Genomic DNA, 27,482 nt, shown 5'->3' with positions numbered 1-27,482 from the left:
GGCCGCTCCGCCTGGGCCGCTGCCGCTGTCGCCCAGCGAGTCACAGCCCCGGAGCTGCTGCCGCCGCTGCCACAGCTGGCGACCCCTCCGAGCCCGCGGCGCGCCCGGCCATCTTCCCTTCACGGCGCGCGGGGCGGGGCCAAGGGCGGGGGGTCACGCCCCCGTCACGCCCCATGTCCACCGAGGCCCCGCCCCTGCCGGCAGCCGCTCCTCCCTTCTCCCCGCTTCTCCGTCTCCTTCCCCTTCGTCCCCAGCTCCTCCCTCGCGGGTTCCTCCTCCGCCAGCCCACCTCCCCCCTTCTCCCCTTGATCCTCTCCCCCCCAGCCCACCACCTCCGCAGGCCTCTCGCTCGGCGGCCAGGATGGGCGGGCGCCGCGGCTCAAAGGAAGGAGGACTCGGAGGATGGCTCTCCACCCGGGCTGCCTCGCAGCCGGCCCAGCGCAAATTCTTGGGACCCAGACAATGCTCAGGTTGAGGAGACCCCTCACTATGGCATGAGAAGTCTCCTCTCAACCCACCTAAGACGGGGGCTGGGCCTGGGGGGCGCCCGACTACCCTGGCTGGTTCCCGGAATGAGGAGAAATCCCGGGGATTGGGGGGGGCTCGGAGGTTGAAGGAGGAACTGAAGCGGCTTCTCCCTGGAGGGGCAGGGAGGGCACACCTGGCAGCGGGGACCGGGCAGGCAGGTGGCCAGTCACGGCCCTGCCAGGAGAACCCCAAAAGGCCTGCCCAAGGTCCCCACTCTCCCTTAGTTCTTGCATCTCCCAGTCTGTAGGTCCGGGTGTTTGAGCAAAGCCCCCAGACACTGGTAGGGAAAGCCAGAGCGATTCCTAAAATATTAAACCGTGATGGTAATTGACTTTCCACGTGCATCCCAGAGCCGAGAAAACTGAAGCCCCCAAACGTTGGCCCCTGCCTGCTCCAAATTCTCCAGGTACTTGTGGCTCCAGACCCCCTAGCTGCAAGACTTTAGGCCAGGAAATACAGGCAAGTGTCAGGGAAGTTCTTCGGGAAAACTAGGTGACACGAAATATCAAGTAAGCACTCCCACAGCGTACCCAGCATATATCAAGTAAGCACTCCCACAGCGTACCCAGCATACCAAAGCCATTTACATAGGGCAGACTACGAGAAAAATGGCCCAACATGCTCAAAGGAAGTTTGCTTTCCTTCTCCCCTCCATTTACAGGCTTTTTTAAAAAAAATTTTGTGGGTTTAGTTTTGTTTTTTGGTGGGATTTTTTTTTTTTCTAAAATGGTGATTACTACTTTAGTATTGGGAAACGTTTTTCAAGGATAAACTTAACATGAAGGTAGAGAGACTTCCAGGAGACTTGTGGTAACCATGACATAACCAAGGTAAACTTTCCTCTGTCACCTCCTCCACCCCCAAAGACGCTGCCTTGCTCCCAGTGTATCTACCCCCACCCCAATGTTTATGCCAGAAATTCCACCACTGGAATCCTGTTAGTTAGACAGGGACAGGCAGAGGCCTGTCTAAGAATGGCAGGTATGGCACGTGCAGTTGAAGGGGGGCGCCACTGAGCAGTTTCTATCCACTTTCATGGTATCCATCACCAGTGATGAGAGACCATTCCACAAATTAAAAGTCATACTTTTGAAACTGGGAGCATCCACAGGTCCAGGAAGAGGATCTGATAGTGTGGCAACTGGAGCACTTGGCTACTAATGGAAAAGGTCTCCTGTTCAAAGGCACCGACTGCTGCTCAGGAGAAAGATGTGGCAGTTTCCAGCCATAAAGATTGTTATTGTTAGGTGGCATAGAATTCACTCCAACTCACTGTGACCCCATGTACAAGAGACTGAAACTTAGCTCTCTCCGAACTACTACATCCTCCCAACCTCTCATATAGCTTTCAAACCCATTGTTCCAGGTACTGTACCAATCCATCTTGTTGAGTAATCTTCATGGATCTTCCATCTTTTCACGCATGACGTTTCTTCCCAGGATTAGACCCTCCTGATAACATGTCCAAAGTATGTGAGACAAAGTCTCTCCCAACCTGGCCTCTAAGAAGCCCCCATAGAGATTTATTTGGTTTTTTGGCAGTTCATGGTACATTCTATATTCTTCACCAACACCACAATCCACAGGGATTGCTTCTCCAGTCTCCCTCATTCATTGTCCAGCTTTCATATGCATAACTGAAACCACCATTACTTGGATCAGGCACACCATGGAAATTGTCTGATGCAGGTCAAGTCTGTCCTATAGTGCCATTTTGTATGAGTCAAGGCCAACTGTTTGACCTCACTCTGCTGTGTGCAAAAAGATAAAGCTGGACAAATTCTTTTCAGCGCATCTCTGGTGGCCTCCCGAGACAGGGAGTTATACTGCCAAAGGTAGGCCATTCAAATCCACCAGCAGCTCAGAGAGAGAAAGACGGGCAATCTCTTCCCATAAAATTTACAGCCTCAGAAAACTCTATTGGAGGGGCAGCTATAGATTCATTCCATCTCGCCAGCAATGGGTTTTGCAGTTGTCATTTTCATCGAGTGCCATAATGTATTAAGTCAATGATTAATGAATTTTACTTGTATTTTTAAACTGATTATAATATTGTTATGTGTTGTTAAGTCACCAACAACTCATCCTGACCCTATGTAGCTGTCTTGAGCCAGTCTCACGGACTCCAACACACCTACAACACCCATTGCCCTAGTAATCGTATCAACCCATCTGAGCTATGGTCTTCCTCTCCTGCGCCCTCCCTCCACCTTCTGATCATGATGTCCTTCTCCAAAGATCAGTCCCTCCTGGCCACGTGACCAAAGTATGTGACATGGAGAGTCAAAATCCTTGCCTCCAAGGAGAAACTTGGTTTCACCCTCTCCAAGACAGACCTATTTGTTTTCTTGGCAGTCCATGTTATGTTTTAAACTCTTCTCCAGCACCACAAGTCAAAGGCATCAATTCTTCTGTCATCCTTAGTCATTGTCCAGCTCTCTGATGCATAACAATTTCAAAGACCATGGCTTGGATCAGGCATACCTTAGTCTCTAGACTGACATCATTGCTGCTCAGTACGCTGGAGAGGCTCCTGACATATCTACATATGTCATATCTAAACATATCTAAAAGACAGTATGTTTGGACAGGGGCACAATTTCAGCGCTCACCACAGGCATGGTTTTTTATAGATAAGCCTCTGAAACATTCAAAATTGTCCCTAATGGGGTTTGAGCATTGTCATTGTTATGTGCCATCAAGTCAATTGCGACTCATAGATATCCTACGTACAAGAGCTCTAAACACCGTTCTACCCTGTGCCAACCTCACTGTCTCTGACACACTTTCTCCCACCACCCAAATCACTAAATCAATCCATTTCATCCAGGGTCTTCTTCTCTGGTGCCGTCCCTCTACTCTCCCAAACATGATGTCCCTCTCCAAGGACCAGTCCCTCCTTGCAACATGTCCAAAGTATGTCAGATGAAGCTTCAGAATCCTTGACTCCAAGGAGCATTCAGGCTTCACCCTCTCCAGGACAAACCTCTTTGTTCTACTAGTCCATGGAATATTCAACACTCTTCTCCAGCACCACAGCTCAAAGGCATCAATTCTCTTTGTGTCATCCCTATCACTCTCCAACTCTCTGATGCACAGCATGCAATTGTGAAGACTATGGCCTAGATCAGGCGCACCTTAGTCTCCAGCCTAACGCTGTTGCTCTTCAGTACACTGGAGAGGTCCCTGAAAGCTGACTTTCCCAGTGAAATTCGTCTCTTGATTTCATGTCTGCTGGTACCAAGAGAGTTGACTCTGGAGACAAGCAAACTGAAGCTGTTAACAATCTCAATCTCTTTACTGTCTATCATGATGCTACCAATCTACCCAGTGGTGAGAATCTCTTTCTTTTTTTAAATTTTATTAATTATTATTATTATTAGTGTGTGTGTGTGTGTGTGTGTGTGTGTGTGCGTGTGTACCATCAAATCAGATTTGACTGGTGCAGGAGGAGATTGATCCTCCTTCTCCAGCAAAGCATCTGGTGGATTTGAACTGCTCACCTCTGGGATTGCAGTGCACCTTCTTGCCACTAGGCCACCAGAGCTCGCTGAGAATCTGCTTTCTTGATGTTGAGCTTTAATCCATATTGAAGGGTAAACCAGCTACTGCAGAGATAAATTAAATGCAGTGAACAAGACAACTGACTGCTATCAGAAAGGGCAGCAGTTTGAACCCACCACCTGCTCTGTGGGAGAAAGATACGGCAATCTGATCCATAAAGACATACAGCCTTGGAAACTCTATGGAGTTGTTCCACACTTTCCTACAGAGTCACTAAGTTGGAATTGACACTATGGCAGTGGTTTTATCTGTCTTTGTATGGAGACAGAGATGTGAGCACACATGCAGAGAGAGAGGAAGAAGCCAACACTTGTTGCCATCAACTTGATCCAACTCATGGTGATCCCGTGTGTCACAGCAGGCCCCAAGGTTTGCAATGACTGACTTTTCAGGAATAGGTGACCAGACCTTTCTTTTGAGGTGCCTCTGGATGAACTTGAATCTGAAATCTTTCAGTTAGCAGATGAGCACTTTAACCATTTTCCCTGCCCTATGACTTCCATAAAAGGGGAAGGCAAACAGTGAGAATTACTCAAAGATATACATGTACAACATTTATCACAGCAGCAGTTCTCACAATAATAAAAAGGTAGGGGAAACTTGAGTCCACTAGCAGATAGATGGATGGATAAACAAAATTTGGTATACAGACACAGTGGCCTATACTCAGTCACAGAAAAATGTGAAGTTGTGATATATGGAACAACACGGATAGACCTCGAAAGAAAGCAGACACAGAAGATTCCCAAAATCTCAAACATGCAAATGCATGCAGAAATTAGATTAGTGGTTACCAGGGACTAGGGGAGGAAGAGTAAGGTAAGAATTTCTATTTAGGGTGATGATAACGTTTTAGAAATAACTAGTGATGATAGTGCTATAGCTTTGTGAATGCACTATCACGACTTGTACACTTAGATTGATGAAATGTCAGATTTTATGACAGACAGGGACGGGTCACATAATGTCTGTCATCCATTCTGTGAAATATTAGGTGATTTGGATATTGTGTGAACACCTGTGGGGGAAAGGGTTGGGGGTGGACTCCGGGTGAACAGGCCTGGGGGCTGCTTTGCAGGGAGTGGTCTGCTGTGCTGCACCAGGAAAGACCACCTGCTGATGCCTTGGTGAGTGTCTAGCCCAGTTCCCGCCAGGCAGATGCCGGGCATCTCCTGGTAGGGATGCCTCAGGTGACCACTCAGCCAGGTCCCCCCTGTCTGTCATATCTTCTCTACCAAGACAGCTTCAGGGAAGGCCGGCTTGCCTGTGAGAACCTGTCCAGGGAGAAAACAATGTGGGTCAGGGGGGTCGAGGACGCCCAAGCTGGGGCCCAGGTGCCTCAGGCACATACCTTTCCTAGGCACATGCTTTCCCCAGGTGCCTCATAAGACAATATCAGGAAAAATCTGGAGCCCAGCCCTGCTGAGTCACAGGAGCCCCGGGGGACTGAGGCCTTGGGCCTGGGTCTCTTATCACCCAAGACTAGGTGTCTTTTAGGCAGCCCGTGCATGTGGACAGCAGCTGGGCAGAAGTGAGGTCCAACCTCAAGACACGGGTTTGCCACACATTGCCTGAATGGACAGTAAGGCACATAGATTTGTATATAAATTTTCTTTTACTATAATGTGCTTAAAAAGAGAGAACGAAAAGTGTAAGAGTGGAGGGAAAGTCAAAACTAAGCTTTGGCCATTAAGATGAGGAAAGAGCTGGTCTACCCATTTAGACTGAGAACACTGTGTACAGTGCTGTGCTGAGATGGCACAGTAAGTAGGAGTCTGTTCCCCCAGATGGGGACAAAACAGAAAAACAATAGGAGTTTTTAGGGGACTAGCCAATGCTTTCTGAGACCAAAGGAAGGACCTTGGCGGAGGAAGGAGAATCCTGAGTATTGCCACTGTTGGTATCACAGAATAGTGGTAGACCTGGGTAGCCAGTGAAACTGGTATCAACTGACCAGGCTGTGCCCTTCCTCAAGGATTACTCATGTCAACAACAGGAGAGGTCTGAGAGGTGGCACTCACCCCCAATATAAATTTTGTCCAGTCCTCTTGCCAGGTGCGACTGACTCTGATGTGATTCTTTCTCTGGAGCTTTGTGTAGAATCAAGGTCAGTTGATAACTCAAAGGTTGGCAGTTTAAAACCATCCTGCAGCTCTGTGGGAGAAAGACCTTCACCTATTAAGATTACATCCAAGAATACCCCTGTGGGGAAGTTCTAGTCTTCCCACATGAGGTCACTAAGAGTTGGAATTTATTTTATGATGCCCCTCACTTCCCAGACCTGCAGGCTCTTTGTCTAGGACACCCAAGATAAGATAATGCCCCACATTCCAAGCTTTATTCCATGGATTTAGCAAATAACCATTCAGTTACCCCAACAGGCTCTTCAAGTGTTCCTAGAAGCGGGAGTCCTTGAGCAGCTTTGCCTAGGGTGGAAGTCAGCTCAAAGGCGTTGCCTTAAAACCCCGCAAATTTATTAATTTTCGAATGACTAGTCCTTGGATGACGCAGCAATCTTTTGTCTATTTGCTGAACTGAACAACTTGGTGTTGCTGTAACACCGCACACTGTTCCATAGTCTTGTCAAATACCATAGTGGTTACCCATTATGTACATTGATTTATGCTGGGAAGCAGGAGTAGCACCCACTTCCTAAACTAGGTGCCTCTGAAAACTCTACAAACTCTCTAAACTCTATAAATGTACAGAAATAATGGTAGTTATAGAATAGAGTTCTGTACAGAAATGATGTTTGTCTTAGAATAGAGTTCAGGTCTTTTGTGCAAAACTTACTCTGTCATATTTGACTTTAGGACACTCAACCACTGCTAAGTCAACTAGTGCTGTTATATCTGGAGGAACACTCTTCCACTTTGTACACCACTTTTTGTCAAAGTGCAGCATGAAGTAACTTGGGTTTGCTGTGATGCTGAACCTTGTGCCATTGGGGTATCAAATACCAGAAGGGCTTCCCAATGTGGACAGTGTTTGCTGGAACTCCCAGCTGTAAAACAAGTTTGGAAGCAGGAGTGGCATCACTTCCTAAACCACATACCTCTGGAAACTATGAACTTGGAGAAATGACAACAGTTAAGGAAAGGCATTAAGTTTTTTGTTCATAGAGTCGCTATGAGTTGTGCTCAACTCGATGGCAATCAACAACACAACACCGTTATTGGCTGCTATTGAATCAGCCTCTCACTCATGGCAACTCCATGCTCAGTATAATAGAAAGAAACAGTGGCCAGTCCTGAGCCATACCCATCACTGTGATCTATAGGGTTTTCATAGGCTGGTTTTCAGATATCCAAGCCTTTCTTCACAGTCTTGGTCTAGAAACTCCCGTGAAACCTGTTCAGCAAGATACAACCTACCACTGGCAGGTGGGTGTGACTACGCATGGAAGGTGAGAATTCTACCATGGGATGCAACTGCCTTTATCTGCACATTAACAGAAGAGAAAGGAAGGAGAGATGGGATGCTATTAGAGTCAAATTGGAGCCCCTGAGTGCTACACCTTTCATCCCCACTCCCATCAACTTGCCTCTGCACACTTCTGTCTTAGTACATGGAAACTAGGTGTCTAGTTTGCATTTGTCTTCTTAAAATGTGCACAAACCCAGATCCTGTTTATGACACCATTCATCCTTCTGCAATGTGGAATGTTTGCCCCAGGCATCTGTAAATTGAGACCCAACCCAAGGATTGAGTTGGGATGAGAACAAGTTGGACGGGTCGGAGTGAATGGTCTCAGACTCCCCACTGGGTGATTGGCTTATGGGTCTCACCTGTGTTTGTTAATTGTCACGGAGTAGACAAATTTCTGGAGGGTAAGGAGGTGGTATCTATCTTTCCAAGGTGGGATCCAAAGCAAGTGTGCACACAAAACCATTTAGGGTTCAATGGGAACTTAACAAACGATACCTTCTTTATCCCCTCCAGATTCAAACTGCAAGTTGTGCCAACAATAAACACTGAAACATTTGCAACGGCACAGTCTCCCACCAAGATTTCAGGTGGAAAAACAACTCGAGAAAAAAATCCACTTTGGCTCTGGGTAGAAGAAATATTGGTGTTTTTCTTCTCTCCTTCTTAGCCCCCTTAGGAAGTCCTCTCTCCCAAGCCCTTAAAGAGCTACAAATATGCAAAATTTCTTCTTGCCAACATCTGCTCTCGAGTAACGCAACACACCACTTGCAGAGCGGACGACCAAGCCGAGTTGGATGGTTTAGATACATCACCTTGCCCACCTGCTCCCCTCCTGCAAAGCAGACTGCTGAAAAAGGATACACAATTGCAGCTTCGGTAAGTCAGAAGCTTCTGGTAAAAGGAAGTCGGCGAAGGCGGCAATCGCCTCGTCTGAAAACGAGAACAGGAAATATCGCGCGAGAATACTCTCCCGCCTGCTATATAAAGTGAGCACGAGGGCAGTGCGCCATCTTGTGCGAAGGAGAGTGGAACTGTGCGCTCGGAGCCTGCCTAAGAAACACGGCTCTGGCGCCTTTAAATGCTGGACTCAGGCTTCTATTGAGGGTGCTTCTCAGGTAAGCAAATCCTTTTTGGTTCCTGTCTGCTGGATGTGGTGCGGGAGACATCAAAGGAGGGGAATTGCAAAGACCCCTCCTTGGAAGCCTTCCGCATCGAAATGGCGAAGGCATGAGGTGATTTGTGGATGTCTTAGTTCATGTCTTTTTGTTGGTTTCTGAATTGACGGCTTTGTAGCGTTCGCTTTAGACACTTGTTTGACTCGTCGGAGAAGCTGTTGCGATTTTGCGTGCAGATGGGAGCCTGGGAAGGCATGGTGGAGGTGGGATTCCCGTGCGTCACGTCTGGGATGCCTTTTCTCCTTCTAATAGAGATGTAGGGTGTTCTTGAAGAATCTATTGTGAGGATAAACTGGGTGAGCAGGGTTCAAATCTGTAGTATTTTCTGCTGGTGGAGTCCGGATGCGGGGGGAGGGACTTATCTCGGAGCAAAAGACGTTACAACCCCCGATGTGCTTAGGGCCGGCGCCATTTTGAATTTTGACCTGAGAGGATGGTTTATGAAGACGCGGGTGGTTTTTTAAAAAAAATTTTTCCATTTTAGACCAGTTTCTCACCCAAACTTAGAACTTTTGTAGCCACCTACTTCCTTCCTCTCCAGCCGTCCCTCCCAACTCTACATTTTGATTTCTTTTCCTTCCCAACCCAGGGGTTATGTGTTGGTTTTTAAAAAAAAAATGCTAACGAGCCAATTTAAAATGTATTCCAGGCAGACCATAATTTGAGTTAGACGTATGTGCTGTGAGCCAGCATTCTACAAGATGCTTCCTCCTTGCTGGATTCTCGCCTGCTCAGGATTAGAGTCTAGTCCCTTGTGTATTTGGAAAAACAGACTCTTACATGAGCCAGGCAGAGCAGCTGGGAAATCTCAGGCTCTTTTTTTTTTTTTTTAAAAAAGATTTCTCAAACCTAGAAATAAGCAGTCTCTAGGTCACTGAGAAGTCCCCAGGTAGCGCAAATGCTTTGCACGCAACTATTAATCAAGTTTGGTGATTCAAATGGACCAGCATTGCCCTGGAAGAAAGGCCTGGTGATTGGCTTCAGTACAGATGATAGGCAAAAAAATCCCACAGAAGGCAGCTCCACTCTGTCACATAGGGTGGTTGTGAATCAGAGTTGACGCGACTGTTGTGGATATGCGTTTTTTTTGCTTGGGTCATTCAGAGTTCTGTTTTAGTTGGTAACACTAATGTGACCCTTTCTTTGTTTTTTCCCCCCTTTTGTATTTGTCCCTTATGTAACATCAGTGGAACTGTTTCTGAATACAAATTGCCTTCTTGATTTGATCCTAGATCAGCAACCCTGAGAATCCTTGTTATGTATCAGTAGTTCCCAGAGTGACTCTGTCCCCGAGGAGACATTTGCCCACCTCTGGATACCCTTTCAGTTGACATAGCTGGGACAGGACAAACTGCTGGCACCTAGTGGGTGGAGATCATGGATGCTGCTTCAGCTCTACCACAGAGAAAGATCCAAGATGGAGAAAGCCAGTAATGCATGTAAGGTATCATGGGAGGGTACACGGGACTATCACAAGTGCTTACCTTGGTTCTAGTTGGTTACCTGGGCAAGTTTACTTGGTGAGCATCCATTGAGGTCATCGTTTTGCTTTCAGCACTGCACTGTAGGTACCACCTAAGAAGAATTGAGGTCTTTAAATTTGGTGTTGGCAAAAAAAGAGTATTACAGTATACAATTTTGGACTGCCAGAAGAACAAACAAGTCAATGTTGGAAGAAATGCAGCTAGAGTGTTATTCAGAGGCAAAGATAGTAAGACTTTGGGCATGTTATTAGGAGGGACAAAGTCAGAGGAGAGGAGGACTATCACGATGGAGTCCATACCGATAACAGTGGCCTTGAGCAGAGCTAAGATTGTGAGAATGGAGCAGGACTAGGTTTAGATCTGTTTTATGTAGGGTTGCAATGAGTTTGAGTTAACATCTAACAACTATAGGTAAGTTACATATCAACAAAAGTTCTATCAAGAAATTAAGATGAAGCCCTGATGGCTAAATTCTGAGAACATATGGCTAAAGTTAAGGTAGCCAGATGGTCTGTAATTTCTCCGTTTCGTTTTAGACTTTCTTTTCTGTCTCAGCTTTTACTTGCTTCTCTGCCTTGCTCTCTCTCAGGTGGAGAGAGTCTGTGAGAATCACTCTTAGTTGTGGCATACCTGTTCTATGATAAATAGGACGTTAATACTGTTTTTTATGTGTAGTCCAGTTAACTATGAATCATAGCAACCCCATGAAAACAGAGTTGAACCTTGCCCTATCCTGCACCTTCTTCAGCATCTCTGATTTGCTTGAGCCCTTTGTTAGAGTTACAGTGTCATTTCATCTTGTTAAAGGTCTTAAGCTCTTTTGCTACCACCTGCCTTTCCCAGTATGATGTCCTTTTCCAAGGACCGGCCCCTCCTGACAACATGCCTAAAGTTTGGTGGGTACAGTTTTATCATCCTTACCCTGGTTGCACTTCCTCCAAGACAGACTTATTTGTTCTTTGGGCAGTCCATGGGATCTTCAAGGCATTGACTCTTCTTCATTCATCCTTATTTCACTGTCCAACTTTGAGATGGACAGGAAGCTATTGAAAAGACCATGCATGGGTTTTGGACCAAGTGTCTCTTGGACTTTAAACTGACATTCTGTTAAGCTTTTTGGAGGTGTCCTTGACAGTAGGTTTTTGCATTGCAAAACATCTTTTGATTTCTTGTTTATTTTTACCATAGGTGTGGATTGTGGATCCAAATAAAAGGAAATAATCCACAACTCTAATCTTGCCTCCAGCTGTCATGGTGAGTTGTGGGGTGACATTAACTACATCAAACATGAAGAAAACAGAAAGACAGGAAAGAAAGAAAAGATCAAAATAGATGTCAGAAGTCTTGCTTTTGAGAAGCTAACGCAAAATACAGAAATGATAAAAGAGAGACTTGAACAGAAAATGTCAGACAACTTGGATTTCCATTCATTCATTGTTGCACATTTTCCTCCCTACCCTCCAGCTTGCTTTTTCTCTCTAAAAAATTCATTCACTGTTGCAAAATTTCCTCCGTTTTCCTGCCCCTAGTCCACTTTGCTATGCACCTCTTACTCTGGACTGTTGTCATGCAGATAATGCTTAATCATATATTCCTTTTAAACAGTTCTTTCTCTCATCTGTTCCAATGCAGTGTTCATTATTTATGTTCTCTTTTATTTCCCACCAATACCCATGTCAGTCCTGTTTTATAAGAATGCCATTATGCAGTATTTGTCCTTTGGTGACTGAGATATTTCACTTAGCATAATGTCCTCCAGGGTCACCCATTTTGTATACTAGTTCTTTGCTTTTCAGTGCTGTGTAGTATTCCATTGTGTGAATATACCATATTTTTTCTTTCCATTTGTTTGTTGATGGGCACTTGGGTTGCTTTCATCTCTTTGCTATTGTGAACAGCACAGCAATAAACATCAGTGTGCATTTATGTTTGGGTGGCAGTTCTGTGTTTTTTAGTAAGTAGTGCAATTTCTAGTAGTGGAATTGCTGGGTCAAATGGTTATTTCTATTCCCAACTTTTTGAGAAAGCACCATACTGCCTTCCATAGTAGTTGCACCATTCTGCACTCCCACCAACAGTGAATAAGGGTTCCAATTTCTCCACACTCCTTACTAGCCCTTCTTGTTTACTGCTCTGTTGAACTTCTCTGCTGTTACTGGGGTGAGATTCTATCTCACACTTGTTTTGACAAAGCAGAGTTTTATAACAAAATGTGTATAAAGCTGGAGTTAGTTGCATAGTGGTATATACTGGGGCAGTGTGTGTGTGTGTGTGTGTGTGTGTAGGGGGATTGTATACCAATGAATGAATTTTTCTTTTACTTTCCAAAGAAGAGTGAAGGGGGGGGGCTGGGCAGGGAGAAGAGTGCAACAGTGAGTGAATGGAAATAAAAAAATATCTGTAAATGTTCATTAAAATTAATATAATAGAAAAAACAAAGGGAAGAACACTCTTGGCATTTCTCAAGCTGAAAGGATGAATGTACAAACTCAAACTTCAGTTGCAATGCTTAAAGGTTTCTGTGGGCAAAGCACTAATTCCTCTGCAGGAAGTGCCTCAGGCCCTCCTTGCTTTTAGCGAGCAAGGTTGTGTCACCTGCATAACACAAATTATTGATGAGTCTTCCTCCAGTCCTGACACCACATTCTTCAAAGAATTACTTGCTCAGTATACAGACTGAATAGGTATGGAGAAAGGATACATTCCTGGTGTACAGCCTTTCTGTTTTTAAGCCATGTACTGTTCCCTTGCTCCATCTACAGCTTCTTGGTCTAGGTATGGATTTCATGTGAGCACAATTAAGTGTTTCGGGATTCCTGTTCTTCTTAGCGTTAGCCATAGTTTGCTATGATCCACACAGTTAAATGCCTTTGCATAGTCAATAAAACACTTAATAGTTGAGTGGGATGATGATACTAGGTGGGCTTTTATAGAACTTCAATATGTGTTTGCAAAGAACTTCATTTTTCAAAATGTAAATTGGCAGGTAAAGCACTTTTTTTAGTTTACTATTTTTGTATGTACCGTCAAATCGGATCTGACTGGTACAGGAGGAGATTGCCCCTCCTCCAGCTGGACAGTCCAGCAAGGAAGAGTTCAGAGTCCCATTTCCCTTACCTGACTCTCTGTGTGGCTATTCTGCAAATTGACATTTTTTAAAAATTTTCATTCTTTTGTCTGTGTGTGTGCTGTGTACTATCAAATTGGATCTGACTGGTACAGGAAGGGATTGCCCCTCCTTCTCTGTGTAATCATCTGGTGGATTTGAACTGCACACCTCTGGGATTACAGGGCAGCTTCTTGCCACTAGGCCACCGGAGCTCCCTAGCACACTGTTTTTATAATTGGTAAGTTCAGTTTTTATTTTACTAAGAAAAAAAGTGGAGGGAAATAAAGGAATCTTAAGTGACATTAACGCTAATAGATACTCTTCTGGTATTTTCTGCTTTCAGGTAAGATCCATCCTACATCAACAATGATATCCTGGAACGACAGCTTTTTCTAAACCCTACTTAAACTTCTGGAGGCTCCATATCAAGGTATTGTGCTATTTTTGGATGATCTTCAATAATTTGCTTGCATGTGATACTAATGGTACTTTTTGATAATTTCCACTTTCTGTTGAATCACCTTTCTTGGGAAGGAGTGTGACTCACAATGACTCTCCATTGTGTATCTGAGGCGCTAAACCTTTAGAGGAGGAAACTGCCCGTTTGTCTCTCTCATAGTATATGGTGGCTAGGAACTGGTACCTTTTAGTTAATAGGGCAATGTGTGATGTATCCAAATGACATACAACATTTGAGCAGATATGTTGCAGAAGACCTCTTTAAAGTGCCAAAGAGCAAAGGTAGCATTTTGAAAAGTAAAGTGCACCAGATTCACCCCATGGTAGTCTCAATCACCTCGTGTGTGTGTATGTGTGTGTGTGTGAGAGAGAGAGATACACTGAAAGAGAAAAACCTGGACAGTTAATAAGGAAAATTGAAGAATTACTGATACATTTGAATGATGTTGGTGACTAATAGGGAATATGCCATAAAGCACCAGAAGAATGCTTTTTAATTTAAAACAGGGATGGAGAGACTTCTTCTCACACTTTGGGCATGTAACCAAGCAGGGCCACTTCCTGGAGAAGGACAGCACACTTGATAAAGTTGAGGTCAGCTAAAGAAAGAGGATAACCCTTAAGAAGATGGACTAAGAAAGCGTGGTCGACAGCGGACCCAAACACAGCAGCCCCTGTGAGGACAGCACAGGGCCGGGCAGCATTGATGATGTTACTTAGAAGCTTGCTATAACCTGGAATCAGTTCAGTAACGACAACAGTACACACACAAACAAAACTTGGGAGGGGGGTTTCCTCCTACAGAGCAAATGGTGGATGTTAACCAATGTGCCTGGAGAGCTCCTAGACCAGAATTTGTCCAGTGCCATTGCTGTTTGTTGGCTGTCCTCAGGCCGCCTGTGACTGAGTGAAACCTTGCCTGATCCTGCAGATTCCTCACAGGATCTGCTGTGCTTCAGCTCAGTGTTAAGAGTCACTTGTCAGTTCATCTTCCTAAGGACTACAGACATGGTTCCCTTACTGTCAATTCATCTTCTAGAGGGTCTTGCTATCTTCCTTTGACACTCTACTTTTCAAAGCATGTTGTTCGTGTTGTGTGCTATTGAGTTGGAACCAACCCATAGCTGACCTTCTAGAGAGTTTTAGAGGCAATAAATCAACACGGAAGGAATTTGCCCATTATTCTCCCATGAAGCAACTGGTGGATTTGAACTTCAGGCCTTTGAGACTGCAGCATAACTTAACCACTGGGCCTGACACATTGCTCAAAGTTTTTGAGACAAAGCCTCACCATCCTTGCTTCTTCCAAGACAGATTTGTTGTTCTGGCAGTACATGGTGTATTCAATACACTTTGCTAACACAATTAAAAAGTGTCAGTCTTCCGTTTTTCTTACTCGTTCCATCTTTCTTAACCAACTTTCACATGCACATGAAGCTACTGAAAATTCCATTCCCTGGGCCAAGTGTCCTTTAATGTTTAATATCCTTGCTGCTGGTGGTTGTTTTGTTGTCAAGTTGGCTGCAATTCTTAACGACCCTAGAACAGCACACCCTGTCTATCCTGTGCCATCCTCACCATCTCCAACACACTTGAGCCCACTGTTACAGTCAATCCATCTTGTTGTGGGCCTTCCTCGCTTGCACTGACCCTCCACATTTCCAAGCATGATGTCCTTCTCAAATACATTTGGATTGGCAGCATAACTCCTTGCACACTGTGCCATTAGAGTTTGCCGGGTCTAGATTCCTCATAAGCATAATTAACTGTTCTGAAGTTTTCATTCTTCCCAAAGTTATCCATAATTTATTATGATCTAATCTCTCTTCAAGGATGAAAAATCTCAGACAACTACTTTGAAATTTGTTATCTATCATATCATGTTACATACCAGCTTAGGTGGTGTAGGTAGTAAGGAACCAGGCTGCTAACCCAGAGGCTGGACCTCTGGCAGTTCAAATCCACTAGTTCCTCCATGGGAGAAAGATGACCAATCTCCTCTTGTGCAATCCACAGCCTCGGAAACCCAACAAAACAACCTAGAGACCATTCCAGTTCAATGGCAAGTTGAGTTGTATCTGTTTTATATGCTTTTGCTGCCATCCCGAGGCAAACAGGAGAATGCATCCTAGATTGCTGACTGCCCTTCAGATGATAGCAATTCTTAGAAACTATTTGTGCCACAGCAAAACCTCTTTAATTCTTGTGCCATTCTCATAATCTAGAAAGTACTTAAGTCCATTGTCAAAGTCGTTTCCTTCTCTGACCATCTACTTTTCCAAGCATGGTGTCCTTTTCTAAGGACTGGCCTGGCTCCTCCTCAAACTTGAAGCTTGTGAAGCAAGGTCTCACCATCCTCCTTCTAAGGGACACTATGGCAGCATTTATTCTGGTACATGTTTGTGTGTTCTTTTGGCACTCCCATGGTACATTCAGTATTCTTTGCCAGTACCCCAATCCAAAGACATCAATTCTTAAATCTTCCTTATTCATTGTCTACCTTTCACATACATATTGTTGTTGTTGTCTACCATCAAGTAAAATCTGACTCGTAGCTGACCCTCCATTGGGTTTTCAGAGGCAGTTAATTGCACGAGAGATTACCCATCTTTTCCCCCCACCCTCAGCTCAGCTGGTAGATTGGAACTTCATGCCTTTGGGTTGGTAGTCCAATTGAAAACATCATCACTTAGATTAGCCAGAGCTTGGAATCTCCATGGTGCTGTTCTAGTCTGTCCTGCCGGGTCCCCATGGTTTTGGTTGGGTCAGAGTCAGCCATGTCATCTGGCTTTGCTAAGTGAAGAACAAAAAGTAACGGGAAAAAAACCCGTTTTTAAGGACATTTTAGACCTGTTTCATCACTGAAAGTAAGGCAAGTGCAGTTGTAATTTTCATTTAGTGACACAGTGTATTAAGTAAAAGATTAACAAGTTTGGCATGTATTGTTAAACTAATATTATAGTTTAATTATCTAAAAGAAAATGCCAGACGTTTTGAGAGAGGCACACTGTGGTAGTCAAAGGCACTATTTTTGTAGACCTGCCCCTGAAGCCACTCCAAATAAGCCCTAGCAGGCATTGGCACAGAATGGAGCAAAACCAACCACTGCAAAGATAGAGAGGAGCCATGGTAATGCAGTGGTTAAAGTATTTGACTACGCTTTGAATTCACCAGCTGCTCCATGGGAGGATGTGTGACAGTCTGCTCCATAAGTACACACATCCTTGGAAACCCTCTGGGGCAGTCCTGTTAGCCCACAGGGTCCTTATGAGTTGAGACTGACTCAAAGGCAATGGTTTTGTTTTTGTAAGGAAATAAAGCGTGCGTATGCACACACTTTCTCACTCATATAGAAAGAAAAACCAGCCAGTACCTGTAGCAATTGAATCAATCCAACTCCAGCGATCCCATGCATGTCAGAGTAGAATTTGCTTCCAAAAGACTTTGGATACTGATTTTTTCCACAAGGAGATGACCAAGCCTTCCTTTCTTTTGAGGTTCTTTGTTTGAACCTGCAACCTTACAGTTTAACAGTTCACTAACCATTCATTCTACCCAGGACTCTTATAGAAGGAGAAAGGAAGATTTTTTTTTTAAAAAAAGACAAAACAAATACATGTACATCAGTGATCATTGAAGTACTGTAATCTAATACATGGTATAAAATGGGATAAACAAAATGGGGCGTATTCACACAGTGGATTCTTACCTATAAAGAGATACGAAGTCTTGATAATATAGTACAACCTTGAAAGAAGGCAGACACAAAAGGACAAAGGTAATATTATCCTACTCACAGGAAATATCTCGAACAAGTGAATGTGTAGAGATAGAAATTAGATTAGTGGTTATCAAGGTCTTGGAGAAGGGGGAATAGAATGAGAGTTTATGTTTAGGGTGATAATGTATTAGAAATAACTAGTGATGATAGTGCTATAGCTTTGTGAATGCACTATCACTGACTTGTACACTTAGATTGATGAAATGTCAGATTTTATGACAGACAGGGACGGGTCACATAATGTCTGTCATCCATTCTGTGAAATATTAGGTGATTTGGATATTGTGTGAACACCTGTGGGGGAAAGGGTTGGGGGTGGACTCCGGGTGAACAGGCCTGGGGGCTGCTTTGCAGGGAGTGGTCTGCTGTGCTGCACCAGGAAAGACCACCTGCTGATGCCTTGGTGAGTGTCTAGCCCAGTTCCCGCCAGGCAGATGCCGGGCATCTCCTGGTAGGGATGCCTCAGGTGACCACTCAGCCAGGTCCCCCCTGTCTGTCATATCTTCTCTACCAAGACAGCTTCAGGGAAGGCCGGCTTGCCTGTGAGAACCTGTCCAGGGAGAAAACAATGTGGGTCAGGGGGGTCGAGGACGCCCAAGCTGGGGCCCAGGTGCCTCAGGCACATACCTTTCCTAGGCACATGCTTTCCCCAGGTGCCTCATAAGACAATATCAGGAAAAATCTGGAGCCCAGCCCTGCTGAGTCACAGGAGCCCCGGGGGACTGAGGCCTTGGGCCTGGGTCTCTTATCACCCAAGACTAGGTGTCTTTTAGGCAGCCCGTGCATGTGGACAGCAGCTGGGCAGAAGTGAGGTCCAACCTCAAGACACGGGTTTGCCACACATTGCCTGAATGGACAGTAAGGCACATAGATTTGTTTTGTTTCCTTATTGTGCTTTAACAAAGAGGAAAAAACATGTAAGAGTGGACGGAAAGTTAAATCTAAGCTTTAGCCATTAAGATGAGGACATTTAGACTGAGAACACTTGAGTACAGTGCTGTGTGCTGAGATGGCACAGTAAGTAGGAGTCTGTTCCCCCAGATGGGGACAAAATAAAAAAAAAAATAGGAGTTTTTATAAAACCAGGGAAATAGCCTGTTGAGGACTCAGAAGTGTTTTCTGAGACCAAAGGAAGGAGCTTGGAGGAGGAAGCTGAATCTTGAGTCTAGCCACTTGCCAAGTGCTTGCTGCTGTCACCAAATATTGATAAATCTAGGTAGCCAGTACCACTGGCTTCATCTGGCTACACCGGCCAAAAAGAGTGGTCAGAGAAGTGTCATCCACCCCCACAGTGGATTTGGCCAGCCCTCTTGCCAAGTGGAACTGATCTATTGTGACTCCTGCTCCAGAGCTCTTTATGGACTCACGCTTGGTTCGTTGGTTGGAACCCACTTGAAAGCTCCGAGGGGAAAGAGGATTATCTGCTTTCTCTAAGGAACACCTCAGCCATATTCTTCCATGATTAACTTGTTTGTTCTTTTGGCAATCCATGGTGTATCCAGATTACCATGTATCAGATATACTCGTAGATGGAGATGAGTAACTTATAAAATGCAGATGTGCTTTTCCATAATGGTATTTAAAAACTGGTCAGTGGAAACCTTAGAAATAGCAGAATATTGTCTGACATTGTGTCAGAAAATGAGCTCCTCAGGTTGTAAGACATTCAGATCACAAAGGGGCAAGTGCTACTACCTCAAAGCGGCTCTCATTGCTGTTGAGTCGAGACTCAGCTAATTCCCTGGAGGGTTTCTGGAGGCTGTAAATTGCAAGGGAGGAGACTGCCTATCTTTTTTCTGCAGAGCTGTTGGTGGGTCCTAACCTCCAGAGTGGGGCTACCTTTTGCTTTATAGCACAACTCCCGATGGACTATGAGCTCCACTTCAGAGCTTCTCAGAGTCCACTTTAATGACATGGACAGAATAACCTGGGCCTTCATTTATTGGTACAAGGACTCGATGAAATCATGGCAAATACCAATTAATAATAGAAATGTACAATTTACATATCTAGAAGAATTAGAAAATTGTAAAATTGTGAAAGCTGAAATTGAATGCATAAAGATTGATATCTTTGGCATTAGTGAGCTGAAATGGTATTAGCCATAATGAATCAGGTAATCAAATGGGTTAGATGAGAATGACATTAAAAGAAACGGTGGTGTGTTTATTGTTAAAAAAATTTTTAAGATCTGTCCTGTAGTAAAATAATAGTACTACAGTAGTCAGTGATAGAATAATATTCACACGCTTACAAGGACAACCAATTAATAGAACTGTTATTCCCGTTTATACACCAATCACTAAAACCAAAGAAGAGATCAAAAGATTCTCACCAACTTTTGTAATCATAAATTAAACATGCTGCAGTCAAGATGCATTGATAATGACTATGATTAGAAAGCAAATGTTAGGAATAAAGAAGATCAGTTAGTACGTGGAAAAGAAAGCCCCGGTATAGAAATTACCATAGATCACATGATAGAATTTTACAAGACCAGTGACTTAATCATTGCAGATATTTTTTTAACAGCATAACCTTGACAGATGGAATACACTGCAATCACATGTACTACATCTGTGGAAAGAGTTAATGAAGAAGCTCAATACACTCTTTCAAAATAAGGTCAGAGGCCAACTCATATACAAATGTAATTTGAAGTTGAACATAATAAGCCCACTAGAGACAAAATACAATCTTTTAATATATCCCACCTGAGCTCTAAGATTACCTCAAGAACAGTTACAGTGCATCAGGATTTGAGGAAGAATCACCTGCTATATGCAGTATTCAGTAAGTTGCATTTCCCATTTGGGATTCAGTAGGCTGGAGATCTCCCATTTTGAATGTTGACACTGATGGTACTGCTTCTGGGACCCAGAGAATCCATGCCTCCCTTTGACGGTAGGCATAGGGTGACCAAGGCAGAATTCGACCAATAAAAATTCAGTACTCCTAAGTACCTGGTAGCCACCAACCAGGTTGTTCATACAAGTTCATCCTGGTTGGACCCCATTTCCCATTGATAATTTGCCTTTCCACCTCAGATGTACTAAATGAGGATCTACATTTTAACACTGTCCCTAGGTGATTCTACTGTACTATATATAAGAATTACCTGAGGATTCTGTTTAAGACATAGGTTTTGATACAATATATTTGGGCTAGAAATGGAAGTTATCAGCCAGAGGTAGAACCTGAATGAACCAGTGTAAAGCTCTAGCTGGGCCCAAGCACCAAAGCTCCCTATCAAAACTGGCGCAGACGGAAGGTGGTCTTTTATGAGGAACCTCAATCAGTTGATTGACTTTGCCTTGGAGGTGACTCTGACTCATGTATGGGGAACTCTATGTTAGAGTCAAACTATACTCTATAGGATTTACTGTGAAAATTTACAGTTTATATTGGTCTTTAATACAATCATTCATACACGTGACACTAATTACAACTGATTAAATTAATCCACCACTGAAATACAGAGGTATTTCGGCAAAATTCAGATGCTGCCCTAGACGTGCTTATTAGTATACACCAAGAACTTTGGAAGACAGCTACCAGGAAAACCTACTGGAAGAGATTCCCCTGCCCATTAAAAAAAAGGGGGGGGGGTGATACAACAGAATAAAGTATTGAACAATATTAGTATCAGAAGTGTTCTGAAGTTTATTCAAAGACAGCTGAAACACCATAAAAACCTAAAATAAACCTTCGTTTTAATTAATGTCCATCATGCTACATTTTTCTTATGTCAGTTTTTTGTAGGGATTTTCTTTGTACAGGTGTTTTGTATCTCTGGTTAGATTTATTTCTAAATGTTTAATCTTTCAGGCAGCTGCTCTAAATTGTATTACTTTCCTTATTTCTTTTTCATAGTTCTCTTTGTAATTGTAGAGGAATCTGACTGACTTTTGTATGTTGATCTTGTTGTACCTGCCACTTGGCTAAAAAGTTTAATTAGATTCAAAAATTTTCTTGGTGAATCTCTGGAATTTTTATTAATATAGGACCTTATCAGCTGCAAACAGAGATAAGTTTTACATTCTCTTTGCTAATTTGGATGCTTTGATTTCCTTTTCTTAACCTGTTCCCCCTCTGACTAGGACTTAGAATAAATCTGAAGATGACAATCTCAAGAAATTTGGAGGAGAGCTACCTGGCCAACTGAATGGAAGAGATCCATATTTATTCCTGTGCCAAAAAAAGGGGATCCAGAAGAGTGTGGAAGTTATTGAGCACTATCACTAATGTCACACACAAGCAAGATGCTGCTCAAGATTATCTAAAAATGGTCAGAATGGTACATTGACAGAGAACTGCCAGATATGCAAGTGGGATTTAGAAGGGACCATGGCATTAGGGACATTAAAACCCATGTTAGATGGATCTTAGCTGAAAGCAGTACCAGAGGAGTTATTGTCTGTGTTTCCTTGATTATGCAAAGGACTGTGTGGATAACAACAAACTGTGGTTGACTCTGAAAAGAATGGGATTCCCAGAACACTTGGTGGTACTCAAAAAATCCTAAACTTGGACCAGGAAGCAGTCGTCAGAACTACAAATAAAGGAAACACTACATGGTTCAAAATCAGGAAAGGTGTATATCTGGGATGCATCCTATCTTGCTATCTTTTCAATCTATATGTAGAACAAATCATTCAGGAGGATGAACTTTATGAGGAGGAATATGCCATCAGGAAGACTGAACAATCTGCACTATGCAGATTACATAGCCTTGCTGAAAATGAGGACTTGAGTTTGCTGCAGAAGGTCAAGGACTGCAGTCTTCAGTACAGATTGAAACATCAAGAAAACATTCTTACCACTGGGCCAATTGGCAGCATTGTGAAAGATGGAGAAGATACTGAGATTAATAATTTCAGCTTGCTTGGTTCTGTCAACACTCTTGGAACCAGCAGTTAGGAAATCCAAAGATGAATTGCTTTGGGGAAAATCTTCAGAGTGCTGAACAGAATCAGTGTCCGAGACTAGTGTGTGCCTGATCTAAGCCATGGTCTTTGCAGTTACTTGCCTAAGCATCAGAGAGCTGGTCAGTGACTAAGGATGATAGATGAAGAATTGATGCCTTTGCGTTGTGCTGGAGGAGACTTTTGAGCATACCAGGGACCACCAAGGGAACAAATAAGTCTGTCCTGAAGGGGAGAAACCAAGCTTCTCCTTGGAAGCAAGGATTTTGAAGCTCCGTCTTTATTTCTTTGGGCATGTGGCTGGGATGAGGACCAGTTCTTGGAGGAAGACATCATGCTTGGAAGAGTGGAGGGACAGCACAGGAGAGGAAGACCCCACATAAGCTGGATTGACTCAGTAACTTGGTTAATGGGGGTAAGTGTGTCAGAGACAGACAGGCTCAGGATAGAGAAGGGTTCAATACTGTTGTACATAGGGTCACTATGAGTTGCAGGCAACTCAACAGCACATAACAAGAACAACAAGGACTTCTAATACATTATTTAATAGGAGTGGTGATAAAGGGTATCCTTGTCTAGTTCCAGGTCACAAGGGGAATGCCTTCAGTCTCTATTCACTGAGCAGGATGTTGGTCATTGGTTTATTATGTAGACCTTTATATTGAGAAATGCTCCTTTTGCTGTTTTGTTGAGCATTTTATCAGAAAGGGTGTTGACTTTGTCCAATGCCTTTTATGCATCTGTACGACTATTTCCCTTTGTTTTATTTATGCGGTGGGACTACACTGATTATTTTTTTAAAATACTGAATCATCCTTGCTTACCTACTATGAATTTCACTAGATCATGAAAGATTTTTTATATAATATTGTTTGGGCTAGGATTTTGTTAAGAATTTTTATATCTATATATCCATGAGGGTTAATAATCTATAAATTTTTTTTAGTGATGCCTTTGCCTAGCTTTGGTATCAGTGGTACCTTTCTTTTATATTAGGAAATATCCACAAGGTTTTCTTGATTGTAATCATTACAGAAGAGATTGTGAGATCTTTATTTGGCTGCATTTTTAGATAAGGTTTTTTATTATTATTTTATTTGTGTGTGTGTGTGTGTGTGTACCGTCAAATCGGATCTCACTGGTACATGAGGAGATTGTCCCTCCTTTTTCCAGCAGAGCATCTGGTGGATTTGAACCGTGCGCCTCTGGGATCGCAGTGCAGCTTCTTGCCACTAGGCCACCAGAGCTCCCCTTAGATAAGTTTTTACGACCTTCTGGTGAAAAACTCATTGCTGTTGAGTTGGAACCAAGTCACAGGTGACCCTCCAGTTGGTTTTCAGAGACTGAATAACAGAGTTGTTGTCAGGCTGAGCTTCTGGGATTCAGACTGCCAACCAGGTACTGCCTTTAGGTACCTGCACAGCTCTTCCCACTCGGCCACTACCGCAGCCAGTAACTCAAGCTCATTGCTGTTAAGTTGGAACCAAGTCACAGATGACCCTCCATTTGGTTTTCAGAGACTGTGAATAACAGTTGTTGTCAGGCCGAGCTGCTGGGATTCAGACTGCCAACTAGGTACCGCCTTTAGGTACCTGCACAGCTCTGCCCACTCGGCCACCAGAGCTCCCTTTTTCTTAACAGTTAAATACAGCAACCAATCACACTGATGTACAGGGCTGACAGTTCGATTCACACTATGCAAGAATAAAAATACAAGTCTGAATCCTGTCACTCCTTGTTGGCTCTAAGTAGGCTCTGAGTGCGGAGCAGGGTTCCCAAGTTTTGGTGGAATTGAGCTAATCAACATTACTGATACAGTCCAGCTGTACTTCTTTCTTTCTTTTTTTTTTTTTTATAATGGTTACAACCCTGGAAATATCGTTAGTAAAAGACCAAAGACCAGTAAGCTCCAAAGTGAAACCTAGCTGTACTTCTTTCTAATACACTTCGTAGACACTGACAGTGTTATGTTTTGCTTTACAAATTGCAGGTTTGTAAATTTGGCAACAGACACTGGTAGTGTTTGCATAATGTGATTTACAGGTGGTTATTCTTGTTACGTGCCATCGAGTTGTGTGCAACTCAGATAGAATGTGTTAAAGATGTGAATGTTATATGTATTTTTAAAATTATTTTGTGCTTGTACACATAAAAGAAGTTGCCGTCTGATGCACTTCAGCGAAAAACATGCACAAACCCAAGGTATATGTGGAGGGGCGGGGCTCTGGCTCCAAGTTAGTGGCTGGGATGGTTCAGTCCTGTCAGTCATAAGCCCCAGTCAGCAGAGGGCTGGACTGAAGTGTTCAGCAGGCTGCGTGCAGCTTCCAGGCTGCAGACTCTAAAGTAAGCATGTACCATAAGCCATAGATCTGTTTGATGTCCTCAAAGTGGTACCATTGCCAGCCCTGCTACGTCCTCTCCCCCTCAGGAACCAGTATGCCACTTGCTTCCATGTGCAGCTCCGTCTTTACGTTGTCAGTCAAGGTCAAGGTGATGGTGGCATAGTACCCTTCTGGCCAAGATTTAAACTTAACACTTGGTTGTAGTTAACTCCCTAGTGACATTGCCATCAACCAGGTGAAACTTCCCACCTTTGTCTGTTTCTGACATTGCAGGCTCATGGGTAAAGGCCTGGACCAGTTCCTGTGTAGTAAACACTATAGAACTCCTACAGTGACACCAGGAAGGATACTTTAAGAGAAATTTTACAGGTGGGGGGATTTTGACACCAACAGGGTGACCTGGGTTTGCATAGCAGCAGACTTAATAGCCTTCCACCCTTTAGCTTTCAGTGCTAATTACCTGATAGGGCCTATTGATTCTCCATTCATTGTAGGAAAGATAATGTCCTGGGTGAACTCTGTTTTGAGGTTGCTGATGTAAATTCCCACTGCTTCACTTAGAAGTTTCACCTCTTCTTCGTTCATTAAGGCCACGAGATTTGTGTAAGGCTCACCTTTGGCAAGGCACACACTAATCTCCACTTAATCTGCACTGTTCTCCATTCATTGTAGGAAGGATAATGTCCTGGGTGAACTCTGTTTTGAGGTTGCTGATGTAAATTCCCACTGCTTCACTTAGAAGTTTCACTTCTTCTTCATTAAGGCCACGAGATTTGTGTAAGGCTCAGCTTTTGCGAGGCACACACTAATCTCCACTTAATCTGCAATGTTTTCATCAGACAAGTTGGTGATCTCCATATGTTCCTTAGTCCCTTATCTGTCCAGTTTAGCATGATGATGCTCAACTTACAAAAAGAAGTAAGATTGCCTTTTCGGTTGTTGATGGATGTTTCTACATCAAGCTTACTGACTTTTGTCATTTTCCACTGCCAAGAAAAGGGTTTCCAGCTTATCTTTGGACAAATTTGAAGCATCCCTCTCGGTCTACAAGCTTCTTCCCCAACCCCCACCCGGGCTACTTGGATTCCAAATTGTTGGATGGTAGGTTCCACCCATTTCAAAGTTCTTTGATGCCTCACGTGCTTAGGGTTCCTCACCCATAAGGACACAAAGAACACATCTCAATGATGCTCTGACCCTAAATCCTTTACATATTTTTAATCACAATTTTAAGTAAATAAACCAATCCGTTTTTTAAGCTCAGAAAGGGGTTCAGTCTGTACTGGAGACCAGTACTTTTAAATAAGAGGGTGTAAATCACTCTCACTGACAATTGCAGGGGAGTGTCCTTCCTGAATCTTCCATATTCTGGAGTCCTTAGATGTTACTGAATTGTGGCTCCACAAACTCCAGTCTCTACCTACTCTTCTCGAGGCCTTTGCTTTGTGTGTGTCCTCTCCTGATTTTATAAGTATCCTGCTCATTGCATTGAAGATGATGTAATCTCTACACCCTAAACTGAGTCATTTGTACACAGACCCTTTTCCCAAGTAAGGCCAAACTCACATGTTCTGGTAGGCCACTTCTTATTTTGGGTAAGGATGCGAATGAACCCACTAGAGAGGCTTAGTCTCCGAGGCATAGAGTAATGTGTTACACAGTGAAAGGGAGGATGAGAGAAGTTGAACTTTGATCTACCCCTTGCTGGATTAGCTACTGGCATCATGTGGAAAGGTAGAAAAGGCCAAAATGCCCATCAATACTGGGATGTGCTAATGTTGTGGTTAAGTCCTCTTTAGATGTAACTAACCAAGTACTGGTAGGTGCTAGAGCAGGATGGCAAAGGCTGTAAATAACATAGGAGGACATTGTCTGATGTGTTTCTAAACCACAGGTGGTGAATTCAGACTGCCTGTGATTACAGCACAGACACCAGTGAAACTGTGGTTATAGAAAATGTCAGTTGTGGGGGAGATCTGATGGCCTAGTGGCAAGAAGCTGCACTGCAATCCCAGAAGTGTGCAGTTCAAATGCACTAAATACTCATCCAGAGAAAGGGGCAATCTCCTACTATACTGTCAGATCAGATTTGAGGGTACACACAAAAGAATAGAAATATTTTATAAAAAGTCAATTGCATAATAACAACAGGGAGACTTAGATGGGGACCCAGATCTGTTCCCTGCTAGACTGTCCAATGGTATCAGGTGGGAAGGTAACAAGCACCTAATTGCCCATCAGTAGTGAGATGTGCTGATGTAGCTGTTTCAACTGTTGATGTGAAAATAATCAGATACTGGTGGAGACTGATACAAGTTAAAGGGACTGCAAATAACAGAAAGATGATGCAGGGGGTGAGAGAAGGTAGAAAACTCTGAAATGCCCATCAATAGTGGCTTGTGCTAATGTTGCAATTAGTGCTGGTGAGTTGGAACTGATGAAGTACTGGTAGGCACAGCAGCGGTTTCGCAGATGCAGTAAATAACATAGGAGGACATTGTCTCATCTTTTTTTTTTTAAATAAACCAGTATAAAAGAAAAAAATTTATTTAAAAAGAAAAATCAAATGGCACATTGTACTGGACAAACCTGCTGCCAAGGATCTTTTTTTAATTTAGGTTGTTTATTTTTCATTTCAATGAACATCTACAGAGATTTTGGGATTCCATTCATTCATTGTTGCACC

General features: G+C 43.5%; 1 pseudogene; it reads right to left on the bottom strand.

The window, feature by feature from the left end:
- Window positions 1-379: 379 nt before the first annotated feature.
- LOC102848968 overlaps window positions 380-27,482 on the bottom strand; it is a 115,284-nt pseudogene continuing 88,181 nt past the window's right edge.

Source organism: Elephantulus edwardii, unplaced genomic scaffold, assembly GCF_000299155.1.
Source record: "Elephantulus edwardii isolate Elephantulus edwardi_28Jun2011 unplaced genomic scaffold, EleEdw1.0 scaffold00115, whole genome shotgun sequence".
NCBI lineage: Eukaryota > Metazoa > Chordata > Mammalia > Macroscelidea > Macroscelididae > Elephantulus > Elephantulus edwardii.
Note: the sequence above shows the minus strand (reverse complement) of the source record. Positions and strands in the feature narration are given on the sequence as shown.